Source organism: Podarcis raffonei, chromosome 2 (genome assembly GCF_027172205.1).
Source record: "Podarcis raffonei isolate rPodRaf1 chromosome 2, rPodRaf1.pri, whole genome shotgun sequence".
In the NCBI taxonomy this organism is placed as follows: domain Eukaryota; kingdom Metazoa; phylum Chordata; class Lepidosauria; order Squamata; family Lacertidae; genus Podarcis; species Podarcis raffonei.
In genome coordinates, this window is record NC_070603.1 from 19732674 (window position 1) to 19759794 (window position 27121).

The following is a 27121-nucleotide window of genomic DNA, read 5'->3' on the forward strand; positions in this document are numbered from 1 at the left end:
CCACAGCGTCACCCGCGTCTCCATAGGTGCAGGTTTACTGTACAGCAAATCATTGTGGGCCCAATGACATTCTATCAGTCTCAGGGTGGAATGTGTTAGAATTCCTGCTCCATGATTGCAGGGATTTTTGTCTATCACATGACGGTGTATGTTTTGATTCCACAGAGTGGGAAGTGACGGAGACAGGATGTTTGTGTTACTGTGTTCCGTGAAGTGGGACTATTGTCCTTTGCTCTTTTTCTCTTTGCTGTCTGATGCTAGAAAGAGAGGGAGCCATGTTGCAGTGCTCTGTGTGTGTTTATATGTAAATAAAGTAGATTAGCCAAAATGCTGAGTTGCTGAGGTCTGTTATGCAACTGCGCAAGCTCTGTGGATCCCTAAGTGTGGCGGTGTCAGTTGGCATCGGTCGCTGTGATGTTCAGGCTGAAGAAAGCTTATGAAGCTCCCTAATGATTGACCAGGAGGGAGGGAACATGTCAGTCAGGCATGTGTCTCTGCCAGGGTCCTACTTGAGTGTAGGCTGAACTCCTGACAGAATGTACGGGGGGGGGGGTGTAAAACCCCACAGCTGCCCAGCAGCCACTCCAGGTTGTAGGCAACCTGTTTTTAAACACTTGAAGAAAAGAAATATATGTTAGGGGAACAGAGGCAATGCTGCAACCCAGGGACCACCTTATAAAGGGGACCAGCAGGACTGGGAACTCTGAAGTGGACCCATGATTAGGACTGGGAGATACCTGATTTTTAACATTGCAAGATATCACCCGCTAAACGTCACAATATACAAACATATCACAATGTCTGAAATAAGAAAGGAACTTTGTACAAGCAAACAGTGGGGGCTGGGCGATAATCTGTTTTTCAACTGTGTGATATAAAGGTAAAAGGTAAAGGACCCTGGACGGTTAATTCCAATGAAAGGCAACTATGGGGTGCGGCACTCATCTCGCTTTCAGGCCGACGGAGCCAGCATTTGACTGCAGACAGCTTTCCGGGTCATGTGGCCAGCATGACTAAACAGCTTCTGGCGCAACGGAACACTGTGACGGAAACCAGAGCACACGGAAACAGCATTTATCTTCCTGCTACAGTCATATTTCAAGAGGTAAAACTCCGGACACTAAAATTTGTTGAGCTTTTTTAGGGTGATTGCCTGATAGCCCCTTCGCTGCCACTGAGCCTGAACTGCCCACGCCAGAGCCCCCCATGCACAATAATATTTTATTTTAAACCAAAATCCAGGACATTTGCTTTAAAATGTAAAATTCCCCCGGATGGGCATGTAGGACCCAAAAAGAAGACATGTCTGGGAATTCCCAGTTGTATGGCAACCCTAATTTCGCATAGTGCACATGCACACACACACACCCTCCATGATTTGTGATACATTGCCAGGTCAAAAATTATGAAACCAATACAGTGGTACCTCGGGTTAAGAAGTTAATTTGTTCTGGAGGTCCGTTCTTAAACTGAAGCACCACTTTAGCTAATGGGACGTCCCGCTGCTGCCGCACCGCCGTTGTGCGCAATTTCTGTTCTCATCCTGAAGCAAAGTTCTTAACCCAAGGTACTATTTCTGGGTTAGCGGAGTCTGTAACCTGAAGCGTCTGTAACCCGAGGTACCACTGTATCATTATATGGACTTCGGATGATATGTTGATATATCACCCAGCCTGCACTGAGTCAGGTGAGTCTGCTTTGGAATTCAAAGTTGGAAGATTCTTCCTCTTCCATAATTGCAACGTAACTCTCCTGTGAATTGCAGCATACTTCTCTGTCAAGGATGCTGTCTGCATAACCTTTTCTTTATAAGACAGGGAACTAACAGTAGCTTCAGAGCCAAAACATTATCCCCCAAAGCAAGTGTTATTTTTAGGAAGGACATTGAGTGGTATTTAAGAAAACCAAACCCTGCTCCCCAATTGCTATTACTGCCAAGACCACAAAAGCAAGGCCAACTTGTTTGAAAAGGTAGGCAGTCGAAAGATAATATCGAACAGACTGTTGATGCCATCAACCTCTCTCAATCAGAGAAAGCTCCAGGGTTCTTATATGTTGGGGGTGCCAAGTAGATAGCCGGCTAAGTTAAATGAGCCTTTGAGAGAGAGGTCCTAAAAAAAAATTGGCACAGAGAAAAAATATTATGGTTAAAATGTGTTTATAAAACAGCATCTGCTAAAGTTTTTGGTTATTAGTCAGTTATCAGAGCCAATATCTCTCCACTGGGAAGGTGGTCAAGACTGCCTACCCTTAGCACGATTGTTTATGTATTGAGATTCTTGATTATTGCAGTACAACAATAAGCTAAAAGAAAGTTGAGGGGCTATGGAATATTGCAAGCAAAAAAAAAAAAAATATGCTGTTGATTCTCCTTAAGGAACCTTGTTCCTTTCATTTAACAGTGAATAAATATCTTGAAAGGGTTTCGGAAAACATCATTTAATGTGGAAGAGGCGGGGAGAGAAACTTTCCAACAGTGTATTTTTGTGGTGGGGCGCTGGTCTGCTACCCTTAGTATCACAAGATTGTCATGAGAGCGCTTGGACTAAAATTGTCAACTGAAAGCTCTACTTTTCTGGTTTGTCACCACAACAGTTATTAACACCGGGCTTCAGTAAAGCAAATAATTTAATTAGACAGTGACTATATGATATCGAAGGGACGCGGGTGGCACTGTGGGTTAAACCACAGAGCCTAGGGCTTTCTGATCAGAAGGTCGGCGGTTCGAATCCCCGCGATGGGGTGAGCTCCCGTTGCTCGGTCCCTGCTCCTGCCAACCTAGCAGTTTGAAAGCACATCAAAGGGCAAGTAGATAAATAGGTACCGCTCCGGTGGGAAGGTAAACGGCATTTCTGTGCACTGCTCTGGTTCGCCAGAAGCGGCTTAGTCATGCTGGCCACATGACCCGGAAGCTGTACACTGGCTCCCTCGGCCAATAAAGCGAGATGAGCGCCGCAACCCCAGAGTCGTCTGCGACTGGACCTAATGGTCAGGGGTCCCTTTACCTTATATGATACTGAGTGACAGAATAATTTGGCCACAATATGGAAATTTTGTCCATGGTATGATTATTTCTCACCTAGTCATTTTGACACTCGGGCACCCTACTGGCAAAATTTAACAATTCCAAAATACAGGGGCAGTTTCACTTTTGCAAGATTGAATATACTGCCTTCAGTTGTACTTGAGGGTCGATTTCAAAAAATTCCACTGGAAAAACAGTTATGTCCCTGTGGAGATGGCAGTATTGAGTCGGTGGCTCACGTCCTTCTGGCTTGCCCTCTTTATAGAGATTTGAGGAGTGAGGTTATTACCTCTTTATTATTGTCCATGCTGGGGGTGCTCAACCCATAGCTGTCAGCTGTTCCCTTTTCTTGCAAGCAATCCTATTCAGAATAAGGGAATTTCCCTTAAAAAAAGGGAAACGTTGACAGCTATGGCTCAACCATTGCTACTGTGTCCTTTCTTTTAGCAGATCAAAATGATCAGGTGACAGCAAAAGCTTCAAGGTTTTTAGTGGGGGCAATTAGAATAAGATCTATTATTTGATTATTGATGTACACCCCCAAAATGTATTTTCTATGGTTAAGTTTTTACCTCTCTCTTCAGTACATTTTATTTTATTGCTTTGGCTAGTGGCTGATTCTGATTCTGGGGTGGGGCTCACAACCGGCAGTGACAGTAGGCAGGTTTAAAGAGGAAAATGCAACTAATCAGGATTATTGTTGTTGTTGTTAACCACAGGCAGTGCTTCTTCTTCTTTTTAGAAAAGAGGTGCCTGAACTCACCATGAACACCTCCCTTGTTCTCCTGTAATGGCAATGGTGCCCACCTGAGAGGTTCTGGAACTGAGTTCTGGTTAGTTCTAGCTGAAAAAGAGCCCTGCCCTGCCAAGGCATTGTAGTGTGAAATGGGCAGCCACTACTAAATGCGGGGAGGAGGGATTCAGAGAAAAAGAAATCAGAAAGTATCTCATCAAAACATCTTCAGAGAAATGCTGGCTCTGCTCTAGAAAATAATTAACCGTCTTCCCCTAGAACAGTGATTCTCAACCTGTGGGTCCCCAGATGTTGTTGGACTACAACTCCCATCATCCTTGAGCTCTGGCCTTGCTAGCTAGGGGTGATGGGAGTTGTAGTTCAACAACATCTGGGGACCCACAGGTTGAGAAAGGCTGCCCTAGAACTATGGCCCCAGTTTACTCCACACCTGGCATGGCTGCTTTTAAACTTTGGAGACTCTAGATCAGGCATAGGCAAACTCCAGCCCTCCAGATGTTTTGAAACTACAATTCCCACCATCCCTGACCACTAATCTTGTTAGCTAGGGATCATGGGAGTTGTAGTCCCGAAACATCTGGAGAGCCGGAGTTTGCCTATGCCTGCTCTAGATGATCCAGTCAGAGATCTCATGACATCAGGTCTAGTTATGCCCTCAGTTGCACCGGTCATGGGATGAAGGGAGGCAGGTGTGTGATGACTGCAAGACTCCTTCACGTTTCTCTGAATTTTGGAATGCAATCCTCCAGCCAAGGAATGCGTCCAAAAATGCATACACTGGGGTGAAGTGCGCACAATATATGCATATAATATGAGTCAACAGTGTGATGCAGTAGCAAAAAAAAAGCTAATGCTATTCTAGGCTGCATCAACAGAAGTACAGTGGTACCTCAGATTACATACGCTTCAGGTTACATATGCTTCAGGTTACAGACTCTGTTAACCCAGAAATAGTACCTCGGGTTACGAACTTTGCTTCAGCATGAGAACAGAAATCGTGCTCCGGCGGCGCGGCGGCAGCGGGAGGCCCCATTAGCTAAAGTGGTGCTTCAGGTTAAGAACAGTTTCAGGTTAAGAACAGACCTCCGGAACGAATTAAGTACGTAACCAGAGGTACCACTGTATAGTGTCCAGATCAAGGGAAGAATTCAAAAGGTAAAGGACCCCTGACAGTTAAGTCCAGTCCAGTACCTATTTATCTACTTGCACTTTTTGGGGCATGCTTTTGAACTGCTAGGTTGGCAGGAGCTGGGACCAAGCTTGGTCAGACTACACCAGGAGTACTGTGCCCAATTCTGGGCACCACAATTTAAGAACGATGTTGACAAGCTGGAACGTGTGCAGAGGAGGGCAACCAAGATGATCAATGGTCTACGCCACATATGCTTCAGACAGCCCTGGAGACTTTAAGGGGGGAACCAGGCTATGCAAACCCTGAAATCTCAGGAGGCGATCCCAAGATGAAAAGGAATTGTTGCGGTGTGGAAGAGATGACCCTAGAACTGACCGCGAGTAGCGAGCAGGGAGAGGGAGAACTTCTCAGACGCTAGACCCAGCGTTCCTCTGCTGTCAAGAAGCCTGAGTCCGGGGGTATGGTAGCGGCATTACTTCCATTGGAATAAAGCATATTTAACGGACTAGCATGGATAAAGGATGAGTTTGCAATTAATGAAGTTAAGACACAATGATTAAATGCATGGATTACACTGGATTGAAAACTGAAAGCTAATCAGAATACGTTTTGCATGGACTTCAAGCTGTAACAGGACTAAATAAGATTAAGGACATTCTACTCCATTCAAGGGACGTGGGTGGCGCTGTGGATTAAACCACAGAGCCTAGGACTTGCCGATCAGAAGGTCGGCGGTTCGAATCGCCATGACGGAGTGAGCTCCCGTTGCTCGGTCCCAGCTCCTGCCCACCTAGCAGTTCGAAAGCACGTCAAAGTGCAAGTAGATAAATAGGGACCGCTCTGGCGGGAAGGTAAACGCCGTTTCCGTGCGCTGCTCTCTTTTGCCAGAAGTGGCTTAGTCATGCTGGCCACATGACCCGGAAGCTGTCTGCAGACAAACACCGGCTCCCTCAGCCTATAGAGCAAGATGAGCACACAACCCCAGAGTCGGTCACGACTGGACCTAATGGTCAGGGGTCCCTTTAAACTTTACTCCATTCAAACCAACTTTATGTGCACACAATACTACAGAGGTTTAGATCAATTAAGAAAACTACTAAGTGACTGTGAAGGCCAATTCTGAATCCACACGTCCATCCACACTGGGGACATAGTTTTCTGGGTGGGAGTAGATCACGGTGAGGGTTGGCCAAGCGTGCCTTCCTCCTAGCACGTTTCTCCCTTTCGTCCTGAGTTCGAGTGTCTTCAAAGCCCATGGCGCCTTTGGTAAAGGATGTTCTCCAGTTGGAGCACTCGCAGGCCAGTGTTTCCCAATTGTCGGTGTTTATCCTACATTTTTTAAGATTTGCCCTGAGAGAGTCTTTAAACCTCTTTTGTTGACCACCGGCATTACGCTTTAAGTTCAGAATAGAGTAGTTGCTTTGGAAGACGACAATCAGGCACCCGCACATCATGACCGGTTTAATGAAGTTGGACAAGTCACCTAAAGTGTGAAAGAATGAAAACCAGGCACCTCACAGAAACCAAACTGAACGCGGCCTCAGTTTCTCATTGTCGCTTCCATGCCTTGAAAATGATATTGTGTCTCCCCCTCCCCCCTCCCCCTCCCCCCCAAAAAAGAAAGAAAAGGAGGGGAAAACTTCTTGGCAACAAAGGAAACTGGCTGCGCCTGTTGAGAACTGTTCATCTCGCTAAAGAGCTACTCCCTCACTTCTGAGACGAGTAAGGCTGCTATAAAACCTCACTTAGCATGAAAGCCAAGCTTCTCCACACGTCTGTTAAAAGAAAACATTAAGCAGCGGCTGCCTGGGCTTGGGTATCATGAAGCATTAGCATAGGAATGCCAGAGCCAAGGCCCTCTGTAAGCCGTCAAGAGAGCCTTGCTCTCAAACCTCGCATTGGGATATAAAATTATTAGCGCTCGTTTCTCCTCACACCCACTGCCCACACACGGCTAGAAATCACCTAGCGCTGCGTGACTGGAGTTTATTTATTTACTTTAATAAACAAGCAGCGGAGTCTGTAGAATGAGGCTATGGAAAAACATGCTAAATCGCTGCTTCGAGGGGACCTGTCAGTCAGCGTTTTCACGATATAGATATGTCTGTCTTCTGTTTATTATTCAAGACAAAAACATTAAAAATAAATATCTGTCTCCAGGTGGAACGTTTTCTTTTTTTTTGAAAACCAAGACATGACTCTTTGTAACTTATCAAGTGGAAGACAGCCTCATTTATGGGAACTATCCTGGGGAGACATTCAAAGTCCTTGATAACCAAACATTTGGATAAAGGAGAGTATTATTCGCATAGTCTTAAGGTGTGTCCATAATGTACATTTAAAGCACTATGATACCGCATTAAACAGTTATGGCTTCCAGCAAAGAATTCTGGGAGCTGTAGTTGTTAGGAAGCCTCCTGTTTTCCTCACAGAGCTTCCCTGTTTAGGGAAGTTTTTTAATGTTTGATCTTTTATCGCTTTATTCTTACTATTATTCTTCTGTTGAGAGCCACCCGGAGTGGCTGGGGAAACCCAGCCAGATGGGTGGGGTATAAATAATAAATTATTATTATTATTTAAGTCATTATTATAATTTCCAGAGTGTTTTAACAATCCCTGTTCAACTCTAGAGCATTTATGGCAGAATAAATCTCAGTCGGTATTTTACTAGGCAATGCTCCAGACACAAAATGCTGTTGTTTATCTCTCTCTCTGGCATCAAAGTGAGAAATAATTGCACTGGGGAAATTGTTCTTTTAAAGAGAGGGGTGTGTGTGTGTGTGTGTGTGTGTGTGTGTGTGAGAGAGAGAGAGAGAGAGAGAGAGAGAGAGAGAGAGAGAGAGAGAATAGTGTGATTATGGTGGAAGTTCAGGGACCCCACAAATGGCAGTGCAGAGTGGCAGATGATAGAAACCCCACTGCCAACTTGAGCATGTTGCTGCCCACCAAGGGCCATTTCTGGTTGCTGCAGGATCCTTTCACCTTTGAAGGTGACCCGGAAACTGCAATTAATCCAGAATGCGGCAGCTAGACTGGTGACTGGGAGTGGCCGCCGGGACCACATAACACCGGTCCTGAAAGACCTTCATTGGCTCCCAGTACGTTTCCAAGCACAATTCAAAGTGTTGGTGCTGACCTTTAAAGCCCTAAACGGCCTCGGTCCTGTATACCTGAAGGAGCGTCTCCACCCCCATCATCCAGCCTGAGGTCCAGCTCCGAGGGCCTTCTGGCAGTTCCCTCGCTGTGAGAAGTGAGGTTACAAGGAACCAGGCAGAGGGCCTTCTTGGGAGTGGCGCCTGCCCTGTGGAACGCCCTCCCATCAGGTGACAAGGCAATAAACAACTATTTTACTTTTAAAAGACACCTGAAGGCGGCCCTCTTTAGGGAAGTTTTAAACGTCTGACGCTGTATTGTTTTTGATATTTGGTTGGAAGCTGCCCAGAGTGGCTGGGGAGACCCAGTCAAATGGGCGGGGTATAAATAATAAATTATTATTATTATTATTATTATTATTATTATTATTATTCAGTGGTACCTTGGGTTAAGAACTTAATTTGTTCTGGAGGTCTGTTCTTAACCTGAAACTGTCCTTAACCTGAAGCACCACTTTAGCTAATGGGGCCTCCTGCTGCCGCCGCGCCACCGGAGCACGATTTCTGTTCTCATCCCGAAGCAAAGTTCTTAACCCGAGGTACTATTTCTGGGTTAGCAGAGTTTGTAACCTGAAGCGTCTGTAACCTGAAGTGTCTGTAATCTGAGGTACCACTGTATTATTATTTCATAGTCAGCGGGAAGCTGGCCAGCCACATACATGGTTAGAGGTGCTCGTTTTATCTATTTTACTTTTAAAACACGTTCGTTTCTACAGCACACTGGTGCTCATTCCCAAGTAAATGTGCTTAGGAGCATCGTACCAGAGGAAGCAAATCCCATTTCATTCCAATAGTCACAATGGTGCTGTGAATTAAGTGAGTTTTTCAAAAGGAGAAATTGCACATGCTCTGAATATTTCTTTTAAAAAATCAAAACAGGGAAGGCAATCTGCCTTTGCTTAAAAAAAAAATAGCAGAAGGGTGGGGAACTTGTGCCCCTCAAGATGCTGTTGGAGTGCGATTGGTTCGGCCACACCAGATGCAGAACTACTGGGCTGCCATAGCACTATGTCATTGAATGGAAGGTGAGAGGCAGGGATGCGCTGGATGTTGCCATTGCACAGGTTGTTGCTGAAATTTGAGATGTCAAGGTCCACCACTGGTCAGGGTTAATGGGAGTGGAGCCCATCAACATCAGAGTGGTCATGGGTTGCCCTTTCTCACTCCAGCACATCTGTAATGTAGAAGAAGTTGTAAAACAGAACTGGCCAGGATGAGAGGGCAGAGGGAGAAGAAAAACGTTAGCTGAAGTTCAAACAATACTTATGACCCGCTTGGGAAAGAGCCCATAAGACCACGACGTTCAGGGTCTAAAATTAACTAGCTGTACCACTGGAGAGAAAGAGAGAGGTTAAAAGATAGAACAACCTGGGTGGAAAATGTTTAATCACCCTAATGGCAGCCAGGCAAACTTCAGAATGTTGACCATGTTCTTACAATAATATTATATAGTATAAGATGTGACAAGAATAGGTCATATATTCGGGCTGTGCATCAAACTCCTAAAATGGGATGCCAGCAGAATAAAAAGAGGTCTTCAGGAGCTAGCCAACCTGATGGTTTCTCTCCTGGCACCCTCCCCCCTCAAAAAAACCACTCTCTGTCTGGGGTATTTATTTATAAAAGTATTTATATACTTCTAAATCACAAACCATTTAGCCTGAAATGGGGCATGTTCCCATGTGAGGCACATTCTATATACATGATGAAACTTGAAATGGGGGCACGTATGCTCTTTGGATATAGGGACGCGGATGGCGCTGTTGTCTAAACCACTGAGCCTAGGGCTTGCTGATCAGAAGGTCAGCGGTTCGAATCCCCATGACGGGGTGAGCTCCCGTTGTTCGGTCCCAGCTCCTGCCAACCTAGCAGTTTGAAAGCATGTCAAAGTGCAAGTAGATAAATAGGTACCGCTCCAGCAGCATAGTAAACGGAATTTCATGTGCTGCTCTGGTTCACCAGAAGCGGCTTAGTCATGCTGGGCACATGACCCAGAATCTGTCTGAGGACAAACACCGGCTCCCTCGGCCAGTAAAACGAGATGAGTGCCACAACCCCAGAGTCGTCCGCGACTGGACTTAATGGTCAGGGGTTCCTTTACCTTTACCTATGTTCTTTGGAAATCGTACAGTCCCAGGGAAGACTGTACCATATATCCTTATCAGCATTGGAACCAGTTCTAAGCGGATAAGGAAAGTGACATTGTGTTCCTTACTACAGTCTGTTCCTAGGGTGGGTCCTCACTGCAATTTCTTTCTTCTCCTCCATATGGCTACATCAAGACACCCACCTCAGTTCCGCCATCTTTGTTCCCTCCAATTGTTGTTGGACTACAGTTCCCTGATCACTCGTCATGTTGGCTGGGGCTGTTGGGAGTCTAGAAAGCCACAGGCTCCCAATCCTTGCCTTGAAGATAGTTTCTTTCTTACAGTCTTTTGGATTCTGAAAAGAGCTCTTACACTAAAAACCCTGTCTCCCAGCAGTTCTTTCAAGGGGATGGTTACCTGCTTCCCTCGGGAAACTTGACATCTTTTCCTCTTCCTCAGGCCTGTTGGCATATCTGTGGGTCCCTTCTTATACTGGAACATTTCCATGATTATTTTTTGTGTGGTTTTGTAGGCTAATGCGAAATGGGTTTGCTTGGTGAGCCAATTGTGCCACACTCTTCTTCACAGAAGGTCAGAGCAAAGCAACGTTTTGCCAACTTTTCCGCAGCAACAGGATTTTGTAAACAAACAGCGGCAACTCACAGGTTTCTAGCGAAGCAGGAATCAAATATTTAGGGAATCCTCCGAGATGGGGGATGTAGACAGTTCCTAACCAACACTTCTGACATCTCTTTCAGTAGCATGACCAAAGCTTGCATTTTTGTTTCAAAATTTATAATTATTATAATTAGGTCTATGGATCCCAGACCCTTGTCTCTTTCCCCCTTCTGTGTCCCCTTCTGACACTGCCGTTGGTGCTTGCAGTACTTGAGAGCCAGCTTCTACAAATGAGGCGGCCATTCTTAAGCTATGCAGACAAAGGGAGTGGTTCCCCTAGCAACAGGAACCATGTGGAGGTTCTCAGAAAGCTCTCGTTCTCCCGTTTTCTTTCGACTTAGTGCCTTTTGCACGGCATCTCTTGAACAGAGGAACTCGAAAACTGGGCATGAAACTGCAGCCAGCCTTTTTGAAAAACAACTTACTCTACCCAGCAAACAGCACCAGCTTGAGAAGGCAGATGTTCTGCAGTCAAAGTGAGACGAGGGGTGAAAAAAACCCTATGATGCTAGCTGGTAAGTAAACTACGGAGTGCGACTCAGGTTGTTTAGAGAAAGGGAAAAGTTTGCGCCGCTATGTTACTGGATTCTGCACTCATTTTTTCTTTCTTTTTTGATAGCAGGGGGTTGGCACTGAGTGCTGTAATCATGAATGATGGTGGTGGTGGTTTATTTCCATCACAGAGTTTGTTGTGCAGAAGCACTGAAGTGGTGATTGCAGGGCTGAGCATCTGGGCTCGTACAATGTGGTCTCTAGCAAGTCAAAATCTTCTTTTGAATGCAGCTTCAGTTTTGCCGCCCGTCAACTTGGAACTGTATGTCACAAGGGTGTTGCTAATTACTGTATACTTCAAGGACTGCTACTGATTGTAGCATCGACATTCGCACAAGCTGCTGTCCTGTGCATGCTTACCTGCTGGGAGTAATCTTCAAGGAACTCAGTGGGGCACTACTGAGTTAATCCCACATAGAGTTATACCATCAGTGTAGCTTTTGAGATCAAGACCACTTGTGGCATGCAAAAACTGAAATTTTTGCATGTAGTTCAAAACGATTCAAAGCAACAAGGCAGGTTTAATTTCCATTTTTTTTATTTTTAAAAAGTGTGTTTGTGTGTTTTACTCCTGGTGCTTATTGTTTTGAAAGATAGGATCAAGGTCATATTCAGCATCTATTCCACAAAAATGAACTTGTGGAAATCCAGTGAGCAATATTATGTGAATTATGCATCCATTATATAAAAATGAACTTGTGGAAATCCATCGAGCAATCCAGTGGCAAGGAGGGATTTTCAAGTCACGTTCCTATTATATTTTTGTTAGGATTTACCATGTGAATTTGGCTTCAGTTTCTTCTGCACCAGGCTATTAGAAGTGCGCTGGTGTTAACGTGCTCTCGCTGCAGCTCACTGTTATCAGATTTCTTGCCGTGCGAGAGTCCAAGGTAATGCAGCAAACATCTGGCTCCTTAAACAAAATGTACAGTGCCAAATTGATTCATAATGAAAATCCATGGGGTATATGGAAGGCTGCAGAAGGAAGTAAAGATGTTTTCTAGGCTGTTTATTAGTGGAGAACCAGGCTTGGGCAAATAGCTTGGTATTCATGATAAGGACAACTTTGTAGATCAGGTCACCTGTCCTGTGTGCAAAATGCTAAACTATTTGGCATCAGGAATGCAAGCCAAAGAAAAATGGATTTGGAGCAGGTTGCTGTTTTGATTACTCCTGCCCTGAAGGGAGATGAGAGGCAGGAATATGGAACACTGCTGAGTTTTGAAAATGGGAAGGACCTGTTTTGAGGGATATATATTTAATGTCCGTTCAATATGATCCAGTTTTGAGCCCCAGTTTTTGTTCCTTCCCACCTTTCTGTGATTCCTCTCTTCCTCCCTTTCAAACCAAAACAGCCTTTTTAAAAAATCTTATCTTCTTTATAGTTTCCTTCACAGTTGTGAACCCCTTTCCCCAACCAATTCCAGGACCCTTAGGAAACTACAGTTCCCAAGATTCTTTGGGATGAAGTCATGTGATTTAAATGTATGATATGCATGCAGCGCATATCTCAACTTGCCTCATTATAGCACTAGTCCTTCACTATTCAGTTCCAGCTGCAAGCCCTTATTCGGGCAACGCCCCCCCATCTCCCTAACATCTTATTTACTCTTGGCTTTTCTGTTAACAAGACCAGGCATTTTGTTTTAGAAGTTGTGTAAAATAATTTCCCTCAGCATGGGCACAATGAGATTTCCAGTTAGCTACTTGTTAGCCAGGGACACGGGTGGCGCTGTGGGTTAAGCCACTGAGCCTAGGGCTTGCTGATTGGCAGGTCGGTGGTTCAAATCCCCATGACGGGGTGAGCTCCCATTGCTCGGTCCCAGCTCCTGCCAACCTAGCAGTTCGAAAGCACGTCAAAGTGCAAGTAGATAAATAGGTACCGCTCCAGCGGGAAGGTAAACGGCATTTCCGTGCGCTGCTCTGGTTCGCCAGAAGCGGCTTAGTCATGCTGGCCACGTGACCCAGAAGCTGTACGCCGGCTCCCTCGGCCTATAGAGCGAGATGAGCGCCGCAGCCTCAGAGTCGTCTGCAACTGAACCTAATGGTCAGGGGTTCCTTTACCTTTACTTGTCAGCCAGTGATCCTTTAATCACATTGTTGAATGGGTATGAATAATCTGAGAGTGGGGGCATATATTGCCAAAGAAATCTGCAGTAGCTCTGGGGAAAGGGCTCACTTGTCTCCCAGTTCCCCAAACAGCAATAGCAGCAGTTGTGAGGTCTTTCTCCTTTCCCTCTAGAGTGTGCCTTTGGGGTTCTGTGCCTGTGGGAGTGTGTAGGGAATTGACATTGATAATGCCCACATTCTGTGGAGTCGGAACTTTGGTTAGCAAGCCGAACCTCTCACAAAGTAAGTATCCTGGGGCACCAATTAGGAAATGTATTGCAGCGCAAGCTTTCATGGAAAAGAGTCAATTCACCAGACAGATGAAGTGGACAGTGGAAGTGTTGGTTGTTAAAGTGAACATGGGCTGAAGAAGACAGTTATGCAAGCAACGTTAAACAGTAAAGGAGCATAGCCTGAAAGCAGAGCAATCCTCTGTGAATCAGTAAAGCTGAAGTGAGCAAGAGACTCAGTTGCATGGCACCAACAAGTCCACAGATGTTGATAATTCACATGTACCTAACCAATGAAGCCATCTACTGATCTGCAAGACAAAGCTGTTCCACCAGACCTTTGGCCAAGGCACAGTCTGACCCCCTCTTTCTGTGATCCTTATAGAACTCTAGCCCAGTGGTTGCCATTAATTTGATTCTGAATTGATTTTAGAATGTATTTCAATTAACTGACTGATTTTATGTAAACTGTGCTATTTTTACTGTTGTTAGCCGTTCTGAGTCCTGCTTTGGCTGGGGAGGGCGGGATATAAATAAAATTATTATTATTATTATTATTATTATTATTATTATTATTATTATTATTTGGGAGGTGCACCCCATGATCCTTTGCGGTCTCACATTGTGATGATGGGACTATTCTGAGGGGTGGTGTGGTGTGGTGTGCCTTTTCCAGTCTTGGAGTGTGTTCCTGTTCTGGGTGGGAAGCCGAGCTCCTCAAGTTTAGAAGACTTAAAACCTTGGAGCCATACCTGACTATGTCTACTATAACCGAAGTCTCATTACAGGTCCTACGGGGGTGGCACTGTTGTCTAAACCACTGAGCTTCTTGGGCTTGCTGATCAGAGGGTCGGCAGTTCAAATCCCCGTGACAGGGTTGAGCTCCCATTGCTCGGTCCCTGCTCCTGCCAACCTAGCAGTTCGAAAGCACACCAGTGCAAGTAGATAAATAGGTACCGCTGTGGCAGGAAGGTATATGGCGTATCCATGCGCTCTGGTTTCCATCATGGTGTCCTGTTGCGCCAGAAGCAGTTTAGTCATGCTGGCCACATGACCCGGAAAGCTGTCTGTGGACAAACATTGGCTCCCTCAGTCTGAAAGCGAGATGAGGGCCGCAAACCCCATAGTTGCCTTTGACTGGACTTAACCGTCCAGGGGTCCTTTACCTTTTTTACCTTTACAGGTCCTGCTGTTGAAAAAGGTAAAGGTAAAGGGACCCCTGACCATTAGGTCCAGTTGTGGCTGACTCTGGGGTTGCAGTGCTCATCTCGCTTTATTGGCCGAGGGAGCTGGCGTACAGCTTCCGGGTCATGTGGCCAGCATGACTAAGCCGCTTCTGGCGAACCAGAGCAGCGCACGGAAAGGCCGTTTACCTTCCCGCCAGAGCGGTACCTATTTATCTACTTGCATTTTGATGTGCTTTCGAAATGCTAGGTTGGCAGAAGCTGGGACCAAGCAACGGGCGCTCACCCTGTCGCGGGGATTCGAACCGCCGACCTTCTGATTGGCAAGTCCTAGGCTCTGTGGTTTAACCCACAGTGCCACCCATGTCCCCCTGCTGTTGAAAAAGCAGCACCTTAATGAGTCAGAAGTGACCCTGCCTGAGGAGCTGTGGTTAAAGCCAGAGGGGAGTGTCTCCGGCCTTCCAAATGTTATTGGATTCCAACTCCCATCAGCCCCAGCCAGCGTGGCCAATGGTCAGGTATGATGTGAGTTGTAGAGCATCAACTACTGGAGGGCCACAAGTTATGGCATCCCTAGTTTAAAGAGATGAGTGTTGAAACCTGGAACATGAGGTATGGATCAAGGGTGGAATATGCCAGCTCTGTCCTGTTTTCCAGCATAATAAACAACTGTTGAAGTTGCAGCATCTTGACAAGAGCAGCAGAAGTGACCTTGTCTAGCTTCTACCCAAGCTCGGTTATTAAGAAAACAATAATCTCCTTAATCAACTATGGTTTCTTAAGCGAGGAAAGTTGCATCCAAACTAGCCAATTTCCCTTTGGAAGATACCTTATTTTGTGCTGAGCCAAATTGAAAGCATGTTGAATGAAGATGACTCTTCGGAGCGACTGTGCCAACATTATTGTGCTCAATCTTCCTGAGACAGATATCTGGAGCTCACGGGACCTTCTTTTTTTAAAGCAGTATGTGAACTGGAAAAAGCATTTTATTTTAGTTGAGGTTTTGAAGTTCTAATCCCACCCCACCCCCCCTCCGCAACATCACGAGAAACAAATTGTCATTGACTGACAGAAACAGCTTACAGAAATTTCTGTAGGTGGCTGGAAGCCAAGGAATTGGAGAATTCGGAGTCTAGATGGAAAGATAATGGCTTACAGGTCTGTTTTCTGGCTTTTATCACTTGCGCATGGCAGGATTGTCATTGCTGAGAGGACTTAAAGATGAAATGATTTACCATCTAGGCTGAATCTATCTCTCGAGAATAAATACAGTTTCCGCAGAAAGGTTGACACCGCAAAGTATAATTATTAGAATAATGTACACAGCTACAGGAAGACACAGTCACATGTTTCAGGTCTTGCCAAAGGCGATCAGAATGCTGCACCATTCTCCTTTGTAGCTGAAAGTTGAAGGGATCCTGCTAAGTCAGGCACCAGTTTTCTGAGAAAATCTGATGCGTTAACTCTCTGTATGCTGTAGAGTGCTGTGTTTGCTGAGGAATGAATGAATCCTATCTTGCTGGAAATTCAGTTGCATTCCACCTACATTTACGAGACAGGATGAGATTCAGAGAAAGAGCTGCTCACAGAACTGGGTGAGGAGGAGGAGGAGGATATGAAGAATTGAAAGAGCTGTGTTATCCAGGTGTGTGGTGTAGTAGTTATAGTGTTGGAATAAGATCTCATTTTTCTTCTGATGTTTCCGTATCTGTGGAGGAATCCTTGCAGGGGGTAGACCAGTCTACATCATTGGTACACCAATCATTAGTACTTTTGGTTAGCACATTTAATTAGTGATGAACCTACTGCCCCAAGCTTTTAAAAAAAGGAAAAAGAGAGGCAGGAAAGTAGCTAATTTTCCTGAGCCCACTTCCCAAATCTGGCCCTATTTTTGCCTCCAGTATTATCATTGGGAGCATGGAAAGATTGGAAGCCTATATCCAAGGGAGTAAGAGATGTCCTTGTTTGATTTTAACCTGGGCTAGAGGAAGATTCTGGGCCAGAAATGATGTATCCACTTATTCCAAAATTCAGTCAAATGTTACAAGCTGGCTGAGCTGATATTATGACCATAATTACAAACTTTGGCGACATTGCTACCTTTAAAAATTTGACTATTATTGCTACGAGTAATTTACTCTGCAATGCTACGCAGAGCAATTTTAGCAGTGGGGATTCAGTTTTAGCTGTTGTTTGTATTGTTTTCACGAAAATATGCATTTTGAAACCTGTGGAGGAATCATGGTGATGAGAAATACTGCCACCTGTCCAAAGCACAGCTTTCACATCATGGAAATGAAGCTGTTGGGTAGTCGATAAATGCCACGCAACTTGGAACATAGTTATTTGCTTGTCTAGTTGAAATGTGGGCGCACATAACTCTTAAGAAAAGAAGTAAAAGCTCGCCTTCTTTGGAATGGTATACCTGCCTTTATTATCCTTCATTGATCAAAATAAATAAAGTCGTTGAATAAATTTAATTTAAATCCAGGTCAAAACACATTACAGGCATCTCCTCAGATACGTGGGGGTTACGTTCCTAGGTACCACATGTATACATGAAATCACGTATAGTGGGGGGGACACCATCTACAAAGTGTGTAAAGGTAAAGGTAAAGGGACCCCTGACCATAAGGTCCAGTCGTGACTGACTCTGGGGTTGCAGCGCTCATCTCGCTTTATTGGCCGAGGGAGCCGGCGGCGTACAGCTTCCAGGTCATGTGGCCAGCATGACTAAGCCACTTCTGGGGAACCATAACAGCGCACGGAAAGGCCGTTCACCTTCCCGCAGCAGCGGTACCTATATCTACTTGCACTTTGAGGTGCTTTTGAACTGCTAGGTTGGCAGGAGCAGGGACCGAGCAACGGGAGAACACCCCATCATGGGGATTTGAACCGCCGACCTTCTGATCGGCAAATCCTAGGCTCTGTGGTTTAACCCACAGTGCCACCCCTCTAAACCTCTGGAAACTCTTGAAAAGCCCTTTAAAAAACCAGCAGCACTTACCAGACTGACAGTGGTTGCTCTCAGTTTCTTAAGTGCTGGAGGATGATATGGAAACAGCAAACTCCAACTGTCCACAGTCCTCAAAGGTCAGTGCAAAGGCTCATGGGATATTCACAGTTTTCCTGCTCTTCAGGTCGTTTTTGCCCCTTTCACACCTGTTTGCCATTTAAATGTATTGATTGATTGATTGATTGATTGATTTCCCAGTGCCGCATGTATACCTGGTCACGTGTGAGTCAAAGGTACCATAAGTGGGGAGACACGTGTACAGTGGTACCTTGCTTCTCGAACTCAATCCATTCTGGAAGTCCGTTTGACTTCCAAAACGTCTGAAAACTAAAGCGTGGCTTCTGATTGGCTGATTGGCCCCGGAAACAATGCCGACAGCCGAAATGGAATGAAACTGCAGCTGGCTGAGAGGAAGAAAGGGGCGAACTCGGCTGCCCCAACCTTAAATGACCTGCCCTAACCCTGCCCCTGCTGCCAGCCGATTGGCTGGCGCGGGGGATGATGTAGCCCGGGATTCCCAAGTCGTGCGGGGCCGCAGCCAGCCCCGTGCGGATATAGGTGGGCGTGAGCCCGCAACCCCCCCTCCTTATGTCGGGAGTGGCTTTCTGAAAAATGTTCGCAAACAGGAACAATTACTTCTGGGTTTGTGGCATTCGGGAGTCGATTTGTTCATCAACTAAACCATTCAGGAACCAAGGTACCACGGTACAGTGGAACGTCGGGTTGCGAATGTGATCCATGAGGGGGAAACGTTCGCAACCTGCAGTGTTCGCAACCCGCAGGGCCGCATCTGCACATGCGTGTGATGTGATTTGTCTCTTCTGCTCATGCATGTCCATTAAACTTTAATTAGTTTAATGTTAAGTAAATGTCCAGTGCGCTTCCAACGCCATAAATCTTATCTCAGCAGAGAATTTCGTGCAGTGGTTTAAGAAGGCAGGAGAGTCAGTACCTTTCAATGAAGAATCCTGGAGCAAGCACTTTGGAACTCAGGAAAAAACTTTATTTACAAAAGAAAAAACCCTGGCGATAAAGCACACATGCTTTTATCTCCGGCATAAAGAAAACTTTACTCTAAACCTAACTCATATCAGCCCACCGGCCACAAACTGAGTGAACTGACTATTTATACAAACTAACTCACATTCTTGGATGCTTAATGACTTCCAGCTGCTCAGTGATTAGAGCGACTTGTTACCTCTTAACCCTTTAGTACCAACAATGCGCAAAGCGCGATTTAGTGCTTCTGTGCATGCGTGAACGCCGAAACCTGGAAGTAACCTGTTCCGGTACTTCCGGGTTTTGGCGTGTCCGTAACCTGAAAATGCGTAACCCGAAGCGTCTGTAACCCGAGGTACCAGTGTATATGAAAACCTATCTGTGAATTCATGGGGGCTTGAAATGTGTTTTCCTGCCCCCCACTCCATTTAGTACAAACATTATGAATCAAGGAGACGTTGAAGGGAGAAAAGCCATGAGTTTTAACTGGCTTCTCCTTTGTAAATTGAAAAATACTCTTGCACTTTCTGTGAGATCTGGTTTCTTGCGAAGGGAAACTTCCCTGTCTTTCACACCCTTACCACAGATTTAATGCATATGCCCCCCCCAATCCTGGGAAATGTGGTTTACCCCTCACAGGGCTACAATTCCCAGCACACCTAAACATTCCACAGATCCCAGGAATCACTGGGTGAAGCCACGGGTGGTCTAGATTTTAGTGTCTGAATAGCAACTTCTCGCTCTTCTCTGTGTTGATGTTGTGTGAGAGCACTGTCTATTCCCCCCTCCTTCCTGCCTCCCAGCTCTCTGCAGGAGTCCTTAACTGAAGCACTTGTTTCTGCAGTTTAGCCTTGGTTATATAACATGTTCCAAGTGCAACCTGTGAGATAATCTGAATACGGAAAGAACAGAGTCCTTCATGGGCAGGAGCTGTTTGATTGGGAAAATGCAACTCTCATTTGGTCACTCTGGAAATCTTGCGGGTGTCTGAGAAGCGGTTCTAAATTTAGATGCGCGTGTGTAATTTTGAGTTAGTTTAATTTGGCAAAGTGTTGTTTTTAAATGGGTAAATTTATAGCTTGACCCCAAGATTGGCTATGTCATTGCAGAAATATTTAGCGTGGACCATACCAATGATTGCACTGGTGAAATGCCAACATAGCTTGGTGCTATGACAACACTGTGAGGATATTAGCATGAGTATTGCAGCTGGATACACAAATGCAAGTCCTTACCATGTAGTGGTATTCTGTTATAAACAAGGGTAGTGGAATCTGTCAATTCTGGTTTTGTTTTCTGCATTTCCTTGCAACTTTGCATTTTATTTTATTTTTAAGTCCCCATCAAAATCCACCAGCATGTTAGTGTAAAATTATTCTAATATGCACATTTTTTGTTAGTGCCTTTGCCCAATATACACATTTTTTGAAATGCAATTTCCCCAGTGCATTTTGTCACATTACTTCCACTAATATGTGCATTTTCAGACACACTTAGCAGCATATACATTCCTAAACACATTATCCAATGGGAAAGTTGCATTGCAAAAACTGGAGAAGTGAGAATTTCGAAGGATGGCTGTGTTCTGCTTTCCATATTATTTTAGAAAGTGTGAATCTAATTTCTCCCCTATCCCTAATTATGTGGGGCTACCTTTGAAGGTGACTTGGAAACTACAACTAATGCAGAATGTGGCGGCTAGACTGGTGACTGGGAGCAGCCACTAGGACCATATAACACCAGCCCTGAAAGACCTACATTGGCTCCCAGTACATTTCTGAGCACAATTCAAAGTGTTGGTGCTGACCTTTAAAGCCCTAAATGGCCTCGGCCCAGTATACCTGAAGGAGCATCTCCACCCCCATCATTCAACCCGGACACTAAGGTCCAGCTCTGAGGGCCTTCTGGTGGTTCCCTCTCTGCGAGAAGTGAGGTTATGGGGTACCAGGCAGAGGGCCTTCTCGGTGGTGGCCCTCTCCCTGTGGGACGTCCTCCCACCAGATGTTAAGGAGATGTGTAACTATATAATCTTTACAAGATATCTGAAGGCAGCCCTGTATAGGGAAGCATTGTTGTTGCTGTTGCTATTACAGTCATACCTTGGTTCTCGAACACCTTGGTACTTGTACATTTTGGCTCCTGAATGCCAAAACCCCGGAAATAAGTGTTCCAGTTTTTGAACGTTCTTTGGAAGCCAAACATCTGACGTGGCTTCCACGGCTTCCGATTGAGTGCAGGAAGCTCCTGCAGCCAATCGGAAGTTGCGCCCTGATTTTCGAAAGGTTTCGGGAGTCAAATGGACTCCCGGAACTGATTAAGTTCAACAACCAAGGTACCGCTGTGTTTATTCTTATATTTATACCCTGCCCATCTGGCTGGGTTAAAGTGTAATGTTTTATTATGTTTTCATACATGTTGGAAGCCACCCAGATTGGCTGGGGCAACCCAATCAGATGGGCAGGGTACAAATAATAAAATTATTAGTAGTAATAGTAGTAGTAGTATCCACACTGTAATAAAAATCTTGCCTTGACCACATAACCTTGCCAGAGAACACTGTTCCCTAGGTACACACACATGAGCAATCAGGCTCACAGGTGATGGTGAATGAAGAAGCCAATGTCACCTTCTACACACCTGAGATTCCTCTTATCGGAAAAGACTTCTGAAAATGCAGCGGGGTTAGAGTGAGAGCAAAATAGCTCTATTTCCAACCTATGCTTCTGTACCATAGACAGTAATGGGAACAGTTTTAATATAATGCCCTATAATCCATGGGGTATAATTAGAGCCCTTGGAATTAAGAATGGGGGTATATATATATCCCATAACTGTCGCGTTGTATTTTCTGTGCTGAATTGTCCTTTGCCAGGGCATACAGTGCAGCCTTGCAGTCTCAGATGTTAAAGAGGAAGATTAATGCATGTGGTTCTCTAACCACCTTTCACATCTTTACAGCTAAACATTGTTTATAGGGATCAACTAGTTCTCTGTCTCTTCTGTTTTATTATGAGGCTGTGTTCAGATCTCCTTTAAAAGAGAGGATGATGGATGATCAACTTTCAACACAAGTGAAAAATGGGCTATCCCAGGAGAGCAGGTTATAGGGAGAAAAGTTTAAACGATGATAAAACTCAGCCTCCACAAGACAGTAAGATTCTGTCTGTGGAATCAGTATGACTTCTGTTACGTACAGAACTTTCCCCTCCGTTGGCTTGGATGTTTGCTATAGGAAGCCTAGGTGAGCTTTCAGATCTCTTTGTCCAACAGAAAATGGGAGTGAATTTGTGTTCTGCTTTGGAATGCATCACAGCAGATCGTTGAATTGTGTGGTTCTCAATGGGTCTCAGTAGCATAGCGTGGGTTGCCAGTTCCCAGGGTGGGGTAAGTGTTGTGCCCCCTGCTGGTGGACTGGGGGAGTGCGCCAGGGGGGCACATGCAGAGCCTGCCTCCAACAGGCTCCTGGCTTGCCCCCTCTCTCCACCTGCTTGCTAGACCAACCCACCTGTTGCCGCACCTCAGCTGCCAGAGCTCTCTGCCAGCACATCCTCAAAAGTGTGCACCTGGGGCCATGGCCCCCACATGCTATGCCTCTGGTGGGTCTCTACAGTTGAAAGGCACTGCACTTCTGGAAATAAGGATGCCAGTTGCGGAATTGGTAGCTGAGCCCAAAATCTGTAGTCAAATATCTGGAGAATCAGATATTTGAATTTTAGGATATATGAGTATATCGTAAAATTATATACGTATGGTGTGTGTGTGTGTGTGTGTGTGTGTGTGTGTGTTTGCATATCCTCCTCATAGTTGCACTTGGCTGCATCAGATAGCTGAGATGCTAAGGAGGACCACTCCATTGGCTCACCTGGGGCCATGTACCCTTTGGCTGTTCCTGTCCAAACCCCAAAATAAAGCTGGCCTAGCAGCTTTGTGCTTCCTCCAAGACCCTTTGGGTGTTCCATTCAAATGCCTGGAAATCCTAGAGGATATTTTCCCATCAAGAACTCCCTAGTACAGCTGTGGCAGTGTGGATCGGTGTTTTTCCGTCAACTCAGTTCAGCTGGTCTTTGAGGATGTGCTTAATTCTAATCAACCAATTGGCCCTGAAAGCAAGCGTTAAAAGGAGTTCCCTGCAAGCCCCACTTTGTCTATTTGCAAACTACTTTGTCCTGGTTTGTCTGCTTGTGAAAGTTCATCAGACCACCTTCTAGTTTGCAGAAGAAGAACATCGATCTGCAGGAGTGGCTTGAATCCAAACTGCAGCTGCAGGACAAGACTTGAAACTCGTTACTTGCTGATCAGCTGATTGGCAGTTGCAACAAATCCCTTTGATGTCATCTGACATCATAATAATCTCACGGGATTGCCCAGTGTGTGACCAAACCCATCTGTCAAAGTTGGCCCCAAAGTTGGTGGGGGCGGCATTTGGATCAAGCCTGCCTGCCAGCTCTAGTTCCCTACCCCTGTTGTATACCAAAGGTAAAGGTACCCCTGACCGTTAGGTCCAGTCACGGACAACTCTGTGGTTGTGGCGCTCATCTCACTCTATAGGCTGAGGGAGCTGGCGTTTGTCCGCAGTCAGCTTCTGGGTCATGTGGCCAGCATGACTAAGCCGCTTCTGGTGAAACCAGAGCAGCGCATGGAAACGCCGTTTACCTTCCCGCCAGAGTGGTACCTATTTATCTACTTGCACTTTGATGTGCTTTCGAACTGCTAGGTGGGCAGGAGCTGGGACTGAACAACGGGAGCTCACCCCGTCACGGGGATTTGAACCGCCGACCTTCTGATCAGCAAGTCCTAGGCTCTGTGGTTTAGACCACAGTGCTACCCGCGTCCCTGATGTTGTATATCAACTGGTGCGTAATAACAGCAAATGTTAATGGTAAACAGCTGTATTAATGCTCACCAGATTTTGACAAGTATGCTTGAAGTGTTGAGCTGGCAATGTTTTCATCCCCCTGTTGACATGCATTAGGGAGAGCTCCCTGAACCAGTGCTCAGAATGCACCCCTTTCTTTTCTTCTCAAATCCGCTAACGTGCATTAGCAAGTTTAGCAGTGAATCAAAACTGGATTATAAGGCCAACCTGCACAGAATAAATGTGTGTGTGCATTTCAGAGCGGAATCTCAGGCAACGGCCTTGAGCGTCCCGAGGGATACCTGAGATGCATTTAACTTGTAGAAATTGTTCCACAGAGATTGAAGATGAATGCTGTTTTGCTCACAAGAGCCTCTTTACAACAATAGCCTTTGAGTGCCTTGCTACGACTCTGGAACGTTGTTTGATTTTTGTCCATAATTTAACAGAGCGAAAAAGTGTAACTCAGGGTGCCAGTCCTACCTGTGTAAATCTCTACTTACCTGACCCATCCCACTGCAGCTCCTGTGCTGTTTTCACCATCGCAACAGGCGACGGATGGCTCCCCTGGAGTGCATTTAGGAGATGTGACTAACTTCCGTCACAATCCATTAACTCCTTCTCTCCTCTTCTTCAGGGGCAAAACAAACCCCCCCCCATCTCTGCTTGCGGCCTCTCATCTTTTCTTTGGGTGTGTCAAAGTAGCTTCCATTGGAGGGCCATGGCCTCATACCAAAAACAGTTAGAGATGCACATCACTGGCAAAATGGCATGTGCAGCCTGTGCTGATCAGGCCTTGCCATGCCACATCCGTACATGAGCAAAATTGTGGTTAGGGCTGCGGCGGAGGTGGGAAATAATGTTGTCTGCTTCCAGCTTTTGCTTCACTGTTTTCTTGGGAGTTTTCTCCATAGGAATCTCACTCTTGAGGCTGCTTTGAATGATATAGAACCCTGGTGGATCTGGCCAACATCCTGTTCTGGCCAAAAATATGCCTATGGGACAAGTTGGACCTGAGCACAACAGCGCTCTGCCCATCTGAAATTCTCAGCAAAATGCCTCTGGAAGTGGAGACAGAACATGTTATATTTCCATCTTTTGTTCTTGAAGTTGAAAGCAGAGAAGGAGACAAGGAGGAGGACTGGGCATGTGTGTATGGTAATGGCTGAATGATCAGGTATGAGATGGACTTTTGGATTTATGTACCTGATCTGGCCTCTCTTTTTTTGCTCATTCCAGGCTTGGGTATCCATTGAATGCCATCCGTTCCTCTATAGACTCCTTCCCCAATATCTCTCACTGCGCTGCTATTGCCAACCTCCTCCTCCTCCTCCTCTTCTTCTTCACCATAGCTCAGTTGGTTAGAGCGTAGTGCTGATAACGCCAAGGTTGCAGGTTCAATCCCTGTATGGGACAGCTGCATATTCCTACATTGCAGGGGGTTGGACTAGAGGAGCTCGTCCTTCTCTCGAGTAGGACCCTGGCAGAGACACTTGCCCGACTGGCATGTTCTCTCCCTCCTGGTTGATCGTTCAAGGGCTTCAAAAGCTTTCTAATGCCCAAACATCACAGCGACCAATGCCAACAGACACCGGCACACTTAGGGATCCGCAGAGTGTGTGCAGCTTGCGTAACAGACCTCAGGAACTCAGCATTTTGGCTAATCTACTTTATTTACATAGTAGAGACATCACCTTACCAACAAAGGTCCGTATAGTAAAAGCTATGGTTTTCCCAGTAGTGATGTATGGAAGTGAGAGCTGGACCATAAAGAAGGCTGATCGCCAAAGAATTGATGCTTTTGAATTATAGTGCTGGAGGAGACACTTGAGAGTCCCATGGACTGCAAGAAGATGAAACATATCCATTCTTAAGGAAATCAGCCCTGAGTGCTCACTGGAAGGACAGATCCTGAAGCTGAGGCTCCAATACTTTGGCCACCTCATGAGAAGAGAAGACTCCCTGGAAAAGACCCTGATGTTGGGAAAGATGGAGGGCACAAGGAGAAGGGGACGACAGAGGATGAGATGGTTGGATGGTGTTCTTGAAGCTACCAGCATGAGTTTGATCAAACTGCGGGAGGCAGTGGAGGACAGAAGTGCCTGGCGTGCTCTGGTCCATGGGGTCACGAAGAGTCGGACACGACTAAACGACTAAACAACAACAACAACAACTTTATTTACATATAAACACACACGGAGCACTGCAACATGGCTCCCTCACTCTCTAGCATCAGACAGCAAAGAGAAAAAACAAAGGACAATAGTCCCACTTCACGGATCACAGTAACACAAACATCCTGTCTCTGTCACTTCCCACTTTGTAGAGTCAAAACATACACCGTCATGTGAAAGACAACAATCCCATGACTGCAACCACGGAGCAGAAATTCTAGCAGTTCAGGGTCCTTTCCAACTCCACAATTCTATGATTCTACGCACAATATTTTTATTATTTATACCCTGCCCATCTGACTGGGTTACCCTAGCCTCTCTGGATGGCTTCCAACAGAAATAAAAACACAATAAAACATTTTTAAAAATTGCTATGCAGGGCTGCCGTCAGATGTCTTCTCAAAGTTTTATAGTCAATGCTATTTTTCTAGAAAAAGAGGAGCTGGAACTCACCATGGACGCCTCCCTTGTTCTCTTAGAATGGCAACGGCACCCACCTGAGAGGTGGCAGAACTGAGTTCCAGCGAGTTCAGGCTGAAAAAAAGCCCTGTGTATAGTTATTTATCTCCTTGACATCTGATGGGAGGGCGTTCCACAGGGTGGGCTCAATCGAGAAGGCCCTCTGCCTGGTTCCCTGTAATTTCACTTCTCGCAGTGAGGGAACCTCCAGAAAGCCATGGGAGCTGGACCTCCGTGTCTGGGCTGAAGAACTTTATTTAGAAAGTCAGTAATGAGGAGAGGGAGATGTGTAGAGATCAAGTTAGGGGAATGTCATTTTCTCAATCTCTCCTAATACTAGAGCCTGGGGTCATCCAGTGCAGCTGAATGTCAGGCAATTCAGATCAGACAATGAGGAAGTACTTCTCCATGCCAAATTTAATGAAATTGTGGATTTCATTACCACAAGATGTAGCAATGGCTATCAACTTAGATAGCTTTAAAAGGGGATTGGACAAATCCAGGGAGAATAAGATGTTCCACAGTTATTAGTCATAATGACTGTATGTTACCTCTGAGATCAGGGGCAAGTAGGACTCTTCTTAGTGGCTCCTAATGGGATCAGGGGCTTGGGTTTTGCAAACAGGTTACAGGATTTGGAATTTGGCATTTGGCAGATGCAAAAAGTCACAGCCTCAGTCCCAATCGTTGTGCAGTTTGCCATCTATAAACAATC

The 27121-nt window shown here is 45.6% G+C and overlaps 1 protein-coding gene across 2 annotated transcripts in view; it reads left to right on the forward strand.

Moving 5' to 3' along the window:
- Window positions 1–11103: 11103 nt before the first annotated feature.
- Window positions 11104–27121, forward strand: part of ANKFN1 (ankyrin repeat and fibronectin type III domain containing 1) — a 225698-nt gene continuing 209680 nt past the window's right edge. For both annotated transcript variants that reach the window (XM_053375155.1, XM_053375156.1), the window contains exon 1: window positions 11104–11343. The gene's annotated coding sequence lies outside the window, so the exon portion shown is untranslated. The remainder of the gene's footprint in view (window positions 11344–27121) is intronic.